Genomic DNA, 11,556 nt, shown 5'->3' with positions numbered 1-11,556 from the left:
ATAGGCGGAGCTATGTTGTCTATATTCTGTCTATCTCGTTGGCCTCCTTATTTCGGGTGCCCCGGCTAGCTTTATATATGCAACCAGCCTAGGGTTTTACAAGAGTCCTAGTCGACTACTTCTTCGGGTTGCCTTGTTGGGCCTTCTCCATATTAGGCCGAGCCGATCCAGGTATACCAATAATGGGTACCCGAAGGGTATGCCCATGTCGGTAGCCCCGAGTTTATAGGGAAGTCGAAGACTTGCGTAGAAACTCCAAGCATAACTATCTCCGAAGTCGAAGAAATACAAGGCGAGGTCCATGTCGTAGATCATGTGTAGCGTAGATGATGTCGACGATTCTTGAAATTATCGGGTGCGCGGCAGCACTCCCGATGGGAGTAGCCCCCGAGTCTATGGGAAAGTGCTTGCACTTAGGCATAGACTCAAGTTGTACTACTCGATGAAGAACTTAACTATATTTCTAGAAGACTTGATGAAATCCATGGGCTCCCGATGGGAGTAGGCTCCACTCGAGTTGTAGAATCGAGTTGAGTCTGCAAACCTTGATTGTCATAGATGTTGTCGAAGTTATTTTCTATCGGGTGCGCGACCAGCGCTCTCGATGGGAGTAGCCCCCGAGGCTACAGCCAAGTGTTTGCACTTGGGTGTAGGCTCAACTTGCTTGTAATTGGCTCCACAATTTTTCCTCTTTCTTGTATCTTATCGGGAGGATGAACAATACTCTCGATAAGAGTAGCCCCCGAGCCTATGAGCAGGTGCTTGCACCTAGGCATAGGCTCAAGTTGTACTACTCGATAAACAACTTGGCGCAGCCCCTCTTTTTATCGACTCCAGGCCGTTGCTATTTTTATTTGACATCCATATCTATATTGTACAGGGATAATGGTAATTGGGGCTAGTTCATCTGACGGATCAGGTACTAGTTAACCGCTCTAGTGGCAATCCGCAAAAACCTACTTCAAGATCACGTCCCCGGACATGATCTCGGGATACCGAGTGTTAACTCGACGAGTGCCGCTTAAGGTCTTACCATCCGTCGAGCCCCGGTCATATTTTATCGGGTACCTAACGCGTCCGTTAGGATTTTTCTTCGTATCCGTTGATACGGATAAAAGTAGCGAGCGCAGTCTTTGGCGATGCCACGCCACACGTGAACGGATCTGGGGTCTTACCTTCGCAGAGTTTTGCAAGCATTCGAAATTGTTCGCAACTTTGGCGTTCTGAGAATATTTTGTCAAGTGCCTTGTTCGGCTGATGCAATGACCCATTTTGCGGGTTTTTCTATTTTTCTCTCGGGCTTGATGAGACTGCCGAATATATTGGTTATTCTATATTGTCGGGTACATCACCGATGCTCTTGCTCGGAACAATATGACGAGTCAATGGACCCGAAGATTTGTCCACCGTTTTTTTTTTTTTTTTTTTTGGTTCCTCCTTGATGAAAATTTCGTCAAGTTCCTCCTTCAGGAAAATTTCGTCGGGTCCTCTTTAAGGACAATTCTTCGGGTCCTCCCTGAGAAAAAAATTTCGGGTCCTCCCTGAAGATAATTCTTCGAGACCACCTTGAGGATAATTCTTCGGGACCTCCTTGAAGGTAATTTTTTGGGACCTCCTTGAAGATAATTCTTCGACACCTCCTTGAAGATAATTCTTCGGCACCTCCTTAAATAAAATTTCGTCGGGTTCTCTTTTGAAGAAAATTTTGTCGGGTTCTCTCACGATTTTATCGGGTTCCTCCCTGAAGAAGATTTCGCCGGGTGCTATTTTGATTTCGTCGGGTTCCTCCCTGAAGAAGATTTTGTCGGGTCCTATTCTCTCTTGAAAACAATTTCGTCGGGTTCTCTCTTATATAATTTGAAATTTGCTATCTCCTGCACAAATAAACAAACTTTTTCTATCTTTTCCTTGACTCTCTTTTTCGCATGCGGTGTCAGATGCTCGGATTCGATGATATGTAGAGTGAATATATACCGCGCGGCCCCCGAGCGTCGGGTGCGACGAAAGTAAACGATAATCAACTTTGTGCAAAAATAAAAGAACACTTAGCTTTTTGGACACGACGAAGTCGATGCGTGATGAAGTCTTCAAGTGTAGATAAGAAGTCGAGCTGAAGTAAAAACCAAATAGCGAAAGTAGATGCCGCCATATTGTTAATGAAGAAATATTCGACCCCCGAGCGCTTCTGGGGTGTTGTCATGATTGTTGCTTAGATGTCGTGTCACAGTTGTTACTCGCGGCGAAGTCTTTGTCGAGCCCCCGAGTATTATCTGTGTCGCCGAAAGAAGGCCATTAAGGATGAAATACTGAAGATGAAGTCCGGGATGAAGTACTTGAGATGAATCCGCATTGAAGATTACGCCATTAACCATGAAGCATATATTGAAGATGAATCCGCTGATATCATAAAGGATGAATCCATTGATCCGAAGAAAGTAAATCCAGTCATAACCATAGAAGATAAATCCAAGATAACCATATAAGATGAATCCATTGACCCGAAGAAAATATTTCCAATAATAACCATAGAAGATGAATCCAAGATGACCATACAAGATGAATCCATTGACCCGAAGAAAATAAACCCAGTAATATTCATAAATCCACTGACCCGGAACTGCGTCGGGTATTATTGTATTAGAGAAAACCAATTATAACCTTATAAGATGAATCCGACAAAGACAAAATCCAATAAGCCGAAGAAGATGAATCCACTGAGCCGAAGAAGATAATTTCACTAAGCCGGGGAAGATATATCCAGAGCCGGAGAAAAGAAATTCACCAAGTAATCGAGTGTATTTGTGGTAACAAAGTAATAGCACAGCCCCCAGTGTTGGGTATGGCGAAAGTAGACAAATAAGTGAATCTTGGAGGAAGAGGAACACTTAGCTTTTTCATCGGGTGCGACGGGGTCATCGCTAGAGAAAGTCGTGCAGCTGGCACAGTCGATGTAGGCGCACGACGCCTAGCCAGAAGTAGTCGATGAAGAAGATGCAGCCGATGTGGCGGATCCACGATGGGTGAGCCCCCGAGCGTGGTGAGGTGCGCGATGCCGAGTCACGAACGTGTTGAATGCACGATGGCAAATAGGGTCGTCAAAGCAAAGTAATCGAAGTTTGTTCTCTACCTGCATTTATATTACGGCGCAAAAATTCTGCGCGCAAGTAATAGCACGAGCCGACAAAATATTTCGCAGAGATATAAAAAATTGCGAGTAATAACTAATTGAAAATATAGCACCTGATGATCTTTGTGTCGGACGGTGGATTCGCAACAGATGAGTCCACGACCCGCAAGTGCACACTAAAGGATCCGTGCTGCCGTGTAACATGTATCCACGATGTCGAGATCTCCACGTGTGAAGACAGATGATTTTCCGCCAAGGGTGTAACCGGATCCTCCAAGCTTTGAGAAATAACAATGTACACACTAGAGGAATCAGAACCCGTACGCGCGAGCCGCACACTTTTTTCCTTGTAGAACTTCAATCCGATTTGTTGCTCTTTTTGGTGTTTCTCGTGGTAGAAGCCGGACGCGCAACGTACTGCTTCCTTTTAGAACTTCAATCATTGATTGTTTCCTGATGTTTCCAGCCGATCAACATTGATGATTACTTGTGAGCAACGCCCGCGTACATGACTTTTTTGATTTGTACGGCCCGATGGCTACAGACTTGATATTTTCTGATAGCTGATGATGTCGACATAATCCTCTCCTCTTCGTGCCTGGATTATCTGAATTGATGGGTCGCTCCATGTTTCGTATACGCAACGTACTCTTCCAGGCGGCCAGACGAGATCTGGTGATTGTCCCCGACGCGAAAAAAATCCGGCCGACCAGCAGCTGTAGTAGTTGATGACGAACTGAAAGTTGTTGATGATGAACTCGACGGATCCCGCCCGGATGACAAAATCCAGTCGTCGCAAATCCCCACAGACGGCGCCAATTGACGAGGGATCACCTCGGCAATGCCTACGTATTGTAGACTTGGGTTTCGGGAGAGAGCGACGATGGAGATTCCGGGAGCGAGATTAGGCACACGACGTACCCAGCTTCGGGTCCCCTCGGTGGAGGATCCCTACGTGCTGCTAGCAATCCAGTATATGAGCATAATATGTTTACATGGTACCGCCATAGGCGGAGCTATGTTGTCTATATTCTGTCTATCTGTTGGCCTCCTTATTTCGGGTGCCCTGGCTAGCTTTATATATGCAACCAGCCTAGGGTTTTACAAGAGTCCTAGTCGACTACTTCTTCGGGTTGCCTTGTTGGGCCTTCTCCATATTAGGCCGAGCCGATCCAGGTATACCAATAATGGGTACCCGAAGGGTATGCCCATGTCAACCGGAGTATGAGTGCCTTTTACCTTTCCTCCCCGGCAACGGCGCCAGAAAAGTGCTTGATGTCTACGGGTGCTTCTATTCTTGTAGACAGTGTTGGGCCTCCAAGAGCAGAGGTTTGTAGAACAGCAGCAAGTTTCCCTTAAGTGGATCACCCAAGGTTTATCAAACTCAGGGAGGAAGAGGTCAAAGATATCCCTCTCAAGCAACCCTGCAATCACGATACAAGAAGTCTCTTGTGTCCCCAACACACCTAATACACTTGTCAGATGTATAGGTGCACTAGTTCGGCGAAGAGATAGTGAAATACAAGTAGTATGGATGTATATGAGTGGTAATAGCAATCTGAATAAAATATGGCAGCGAGTAAACATGCAACAGAACAGTAAATAAACGGAGTTTCGATGCTTAGAAATAAGGCCAAGGGATCATACTTTCACTAGTGGACACTCTCAACATTGATCACATAATAAAACCACTCTACACTCTCTTGTTGGATGAAGACAGCAGCGGTGATGAAGATGGCGGTGGTGTTGATGGAGGAGCCTTCCGGGGGCACTTCCCCGTCCCAGCGGCGTGCCGGAACAGAGACTCCTGTCCCCCAGATCTTGGCTTCGCGATGGCGGCGGCTCTGGAAGGTTTCTCGTACCGTGGCTTTTCCGTATCGAGGTTTTAGGTCGGGGACCTTTATATAGGCGAAGAGGCGGAGTCGGAGGGCTAACGAGGCGACGGCACAGAGAGGGCGCGGCCCAGGCCCCGGCCGCGCCGCCCTATCATCCGGGCCCACCGGGGCTCCCTCCGGTGGCTCTCGGGTGTTCCGGAAGCTTCGTGGAAAAATAGGATGCTGGGCATTGATTTCGTCCGATTCCGAGAATATTTCCTTACTAGGATTTCTGAAACCAAAAACAGCAGAAAACAGCAACTGGCCCTTCGGCATCTCGTCAATAGGTTAGTTCCGGAAAACGCATCAAAACGATGTAAAGTGTGTATAAAACATGTAAGTATCATCATAAAAGTAGCATGGAACATAAGAAATTATAGATACGTTTGAGACGTATCAAGCATCCCCAAGCTTAGTTCCTACTCGCCCTCGAGTAGGTAAACGATAACAAGGATAATTTCTGAAGTGACATGCTATCATAATCTTGATCAATACTATTGTAAAGCATATGAGATGAATGCAGCGATTCAAAGCAATGGTAAAGATAATGAGTAAACAATTGAATCATATAGCAAAGACTTTTCATGAATAATACTTTCAAGACAAGCATCAATAAGACTTGTATAAGAGTTACTCATAAAGCAATAAATTCAAAGTAAAGGCATTGAAGCAACACAAAGGATGATTAAGTTTCAGCAATTGCTTTCAACTTGTAACATGTTTATCTCATGGATAATTGTCAACACAAAGCAATATAACAAGTGCAATAAGTAAACATGTAAGAATCAATGCACAGTTGACACAAGTGTTTGCTTCTAAGATAGAAAGAAGTAGGTAAACTGACTCAACAATAAAGTAGAAGAATAGCCCTTCGTAGAGGGAAGCATGGATTACTATTTTTGTGCTAGAGCTTTTCATTTTGAAAACAAGAAACAATTTTGTCAACGATAGTAATAAAGCATATGTGTTATGTATAAGATATCTTATAAGTTGCAAGCCTCATGCATAGTATACCAATAGTGCTCGCACCTTGTCCTAATTAGCTTGGATTAATACGGATTATCATTGCATAGCATATGTTTCAACCAAGTGTCACAAAGGGGTACCTCTATGCCGCCTGTACAAAGGTCTAAGGAGAAAGCTCGCATTGGATTTCTCGCTTTTGATTATTCTCAACTTAGACATCCATACCGGGACAACATAGACAACAGATAATGGACTCCTCTTTAATGCATAAGCATTCAACAACAGTTAATATTCTCATAAGAGATTGAGGATTAGTTGTCCAAACTGAAACTAGTTTGTTGAATTTGCTCCCACTACAATTAATGAGAATGACTATGCTTATGTTGGGAGTAGTAATAATTTTATGCATGAGACTCATGATAAGAATGTTTCATTTGATAGTTATATTGTTGAGTTTGTTCATGATGCTACTGAAAATCTTTATGAGAGAGGAAAATATGGTTGTAGAAGTTTTCATGTTACTAAAACACCTCTCTATATGCTGAAAATCTTGAAGTTGCGCTTGTCTAGTTTTCTTATGCTTGTTGCATTATGCCTACATGACTTGTTTATTTACAAGATTCCTTTTCATAGGAAGTGGGTTAGACTTAAATGTGTTTCAAATTTGCTTTTTGATGCTCTCTTTTGCTTCAACTCTTATTTCTTGCGAGTGCATCATTAAAATTACCGAGCCCATCTTAATGGCTATAAAGAAAGCACTTCTTGGGAGATAACCCATGTGTTTATTTTACTTAGCACTTTTTTTTATATTTGAGTCTTGGAAGTTGTTACTACTGTAGCAACCTCTCCTTATCTTTATTTTATCGCATTGTTGTGCCAAGTAAAGTCTTTGATAGTAAGGTTGATACTAGATTTGGATTACTGCGTAGAAACAGATTTCTTGCTGTCACGAATTTGGGTATGATTCTCTGTAGGTAACTCAGAAAAATCTGCCAGTTTACGTGCGTGATCCTAAGATATGTACGCAACTTTCATTCAATTTGGGCATTTTCATCTAAGCAAGTCTGGTGCCTGATGTCTACGGGAGCTTCTATTCTTGTAGACAGTGTTGGGCCTCCAAGAGCAGAGGTTTGTAGAACAGCAGCAAGTTTCCCTTAAGTGGATCACCCAAGGTTTATCGAACTCAGGGAGGAAGAGGTCAAAGATATCCCTCTCATGCAACCCCGCAACCACAAAGCAAGAAGTCTCTTGTGTCCCCAACACACCTAATAGGTGCACTAGTTCGGCGAAGAGATAGTGAAATACAGGTGGTATGAATAAGTAGTAGCAACGGCACCGGAAAAGTGCTTTGCCCGGGACGAGTAAACAAGCAGTAGTAACGCAGTAAAACAAGTAAACAAGCAGCGATAGCGATATTTAGGAACAAGGCCTAGGGATTAGACTTTCACTAGTGGACACTCTCAACATTGATCACATAACAGAATAGATAAATGCATACTCTACACTCTCTTGTTGGATGATGAACACATTGCGTAGGATTACACGAACCCTCAATGCCGGAGTTAACAAGATCCACAATTCAATGTTCATATTTAAATAACCTTAGAGTGCAAGAAAGATCAACACGACTAAACCAAGTACTAACACGAGCATGCACACTCTGTCACCTTCACGCTATGTAGGAGGAATAGATCACATCAATACTATCATAGCAATAGTTAACTTCACAATCTACAAGAGATCATGATCATAGCATACGCCAAGTACTAACACGGATGCACACACTCGTCACCATTACACCGTGCAGGAGGAATAAACTACTTTAATAACATCACTAGAGTAGCACATAGATAAATTGTGATACAAAACACATTGCAATCATAAAGAGATATAAATAAGCACTTCACTACTCCATTCATAACAGTGAGTAAGTATTCTGTGAAATATAGCCTAAGAGACCCACACGGTGCACACACTGTCACCTTTACACACGTGGGACAAGGAGTCTCCGGAGATCACATAAGTAAAACTCACTTGACTAGCATAGTGACATCTAGATTACAAGCATCATCATATGAATCTCAATCATGTAAGGCAGCTCATGAGATTATTGTATTGAAGTACATAGGAGAGAGATGAACCACATAGCTACCGGTACAGCCCCGAGCCTCGATGGAGAACTACTCCCTCCTCATGTGAGCAGCAGCGGTGATGAAGATGGCGGTGGAGATGGCAGCGGTGTCGATGGAGAAGCCTTCCGGGGGACTTCCCCGCTCCGGCAGGGTGCCGGAACGGAGACTCCTGTCCCCCGGATCTTGGCTTCGCGATGGCGGCGGCTCCGGAAGGTTTACGTGGGTTTCGTCCTCCGTAATAGGGTTTTCGCGACGGAGGCTTTAAATAGGCGGAAGGGCAGCCTCGGAGGGGGCTCGGGGCCACCACACCATAGGGCGGCGCGGCCCCCTCCGGCCGCGTCGGGGTGTGGTGTGGGGCCCCCGGGGCTTCCTCCGGCGGCTCTCGGGTGTTCCGGATGGTTCCGGGAAAAATAGGAACCTCGGGTCTTGATTTCGTCCGATTCCGAGAATATTTCATTACTAGGATTTCGAAACCAAAAATAGCGGAAAACAAGCAATCGGCTCTTCGGCATCTTGTTAATAGGTTAGTTCCAGAAAATGCACGAATATGACATAAAGTGTGCATAAAACATGTAGATAACATCAATAATGTGGCATGGAACATAAGAAATTATTGATACGTCGGAGACGTATCAGCATCCGCAAGCTTAGTTCTGCTCGTCCCGAGCAAGTAAAACGATAACAAAGATAATTTCTGAAGTGACATGCCATCATAACCTTGATCATACTATTTGTAAACATATGTAGTGGATGCAGCGATCAAAACAATGGTAATGACATGAGTAAACAAGTGAATCATAAAGCAAAGACTTTTCATGAATAGTACTTCAAGACAAGTATTAATAAGTCTTGCATAAGAGTTAACTCATAAAGCAATAAATCAAAGTAAAGGTATTGAAGCAACACAAAGGAAGATTAAGTTTCAGCGGTTGCTTTCAACTTGTAACATGTATATCTCATGGATAATTGTCAACATAGAGTAATATAACAAGTGCAATATGCAAGTATGTAGGAATCAATGCACAGTTCACACAAGTGTTTGCTTCTTGAGGTGGAGAGAAATAGGTGAACTGACTCAACATAAAAGTAAAAAGAGAATGGTCCTTCAAAGAGGAAAGCATCGATTGCTATATTTGTGCTAGAGCTTTTATTTTGAAAACATGAAACAATTTTGTCAACGGTAGTAATAAAGCATATGAGTTATGTAAATTATATCTTACAAGTTGCAAGCCTCATGCATAGTATACTAATAGTGCCCGCACCTTGTCCTAATTAGCTTGGACTACCGGATCTTTGCAATGCACATGTTTTAACCAAGTGTCACAATGGGTTACCTCCATGCCGCCTGTACAAAGGTCTAAGGAGAAAGCTCGCATTTTGGATTTCTCGCTTTTGATTATTCTCAACTTAGACATCCATACCGGGACAACATGGACAACGAGATAATGGACTCCTCTTTAATGCATAAGCATGTGGCAACAATTATTATTCTCATATGAGATTGAGGATATATGTCCAAAACTGAAACTTCCACCATGATTCATGGCTTTAGTTAGCGGCCCAATGTTCTTCTCTAACAATATGCATGCTCCAACCATAAAGGTGGTAGATCTCTCTTACTTCGGACAAGACGGACATGCATAGCAACTCACATGATATTCAACAAAGAATAGTTGATGGCGTCCCCGTAAGCATGGTTATCGCACAACAAGCAACTTAATAAGAGATAAAGTGCATAAGTACATATTCAATACCACAATAGTTTTTAAGCTATTTGTCCCATGAGCTATATATTGCAAAGGTGAATGATGGAATTTTAAAGGTAGCACTCAAGCAATTTACTTTGGAATGGCGGCTAAATACCATGTAGTAGGTAGGTATGGTGGACACAAATGGCATAGTGGTTGGCTCAAGGATTTTGGATGCATGAGAAGTATTCCCTCTCGATACAAGGTTTAGGCTAGCAAGGTTATTTGAAACAAACACAAGGATGAACGGTGCAGCAAAACTCACATAAAAGATATACTGAAAACATTATAAGACTCCACACCGTCTTCCTTGTTGTTCAAAACTCAATACTAGATGTTATCTAGACTCTAGAGAAATCAAATATGCAAACCAAATTAGCAAGCTCTAAGTGTTTCTTCATTAATGGGTGCAAAGTATATGATGCAAGAGCTTAAACATGAGCACAACAATTGCCAAGTATCAAATTATCCAAGACATTTTAGAGTTACTACATGTAGTATTTTCCAATTCCAACCATATAACAATTTAACGAAGAAGAAACTTCGCCATGAATACTATGAGTAGAGCCTAAGGACATACTTGTCCATATGCTACAGCGGAGCGTGTCTCTCTCCCACAAAGTGAATGCTAGGATCCATTTTATTCAAACAAAACAAAAACAAAAACAAACCGACGCTCCAAGCAAAGTGCATAAGATGTGACGGAATAAAAATATAGTTTCGGGGGAGGAACCCGATAATGTTGTCGATGAAGAAGGGGATGCCTTGGGCATCCCCAAGCTTAGACGCTTGAGTCTTCTTAAAATATGCAGGGGTGAACCACCGGGGCATCCCCAAGCTTAGAGCTTTCACTCTTCTTGATCATAGTATATCATCCTCCTCTCTTGACCCTTGAAAACTTCCTCCACACCAAACTCGAAACAACTCATTAGAGGGTTAGTGCACAATAAAAATTAACATGTTCAGAGGTGACACAATCATTCTTAACACTTCTGGACATTGCATAAAGCTACTGGACATTAATGGATCAAAGAAATTCATCCAACATAGCAAAAGAGGCAATGCGAAATAAAAGGCAGAATCTGTCAAAACAGAACAGTCCGTAAAGATGGATTTTATTAGGCCACTAGACTTGCTCAAATGAAAATGCCCAAATTGAATGAAAGTTGCGTACATATCTGAGGATCATGCACGTAAATTGGCTTAATTTTCTGAGCTACCTACAGGGAGGTTGACCCAGATTCGTGACAGCAAAGAAATCTGGAACTGCGCAGTAATCCAAATCTAGTACTTACTTTACTATCAAAGACTTTACTTGGCACAACAAAACATAAAACTAAGATAAGGAGAGGTTGCTACAGTAGTAAACAACTTCCAAGACACAAATATAAAACAAAGTACTGTAGCAAAATAAACACATGGGTTATCTCCCAAGAAGTTCTTTCTTTATAGCCGTTAAGATGGGCTCAGCGAGTTTTAATGATGCACTCGCAAAAGATAGTATGTGAAGCAAAAGAGAGCATCAAGAGGAAAATTCAAAACATATTTAAGTCTAACATGCTTCCTATGCATAGGAATCTTGTAAATAAACAAGTTCATGAAGAGCAAAGTAACAAACATAGGAAGATAAAACAAGTGTAGCTTCAAAAATTTCAGCACATAGAAAGGCATTTTAGTAACATGAAAATTTCTACAACCATATTTTCCAC

This window comes from Lolium rigidum, chromosome 1 (genome assembly GCF_022539505.1).
Source record: "Lolium rigidum isolate FL_2022 chromosome 1, APGP_CSIRO_Lrig_0.1, whole genome shotgun sequence".
In the NCBI taxonomy this organism is placed as follows: Eukaryota; Viridiplantae; Streptophyta; class Magnoliopsida; order Poales; family Poaceae; genus Lolium; species Lolium rigidum.
The sequence above is the reverse complement of the archived record's forward strand: the minus strand, read 5'-3'. Positions refer to the sequence as shown.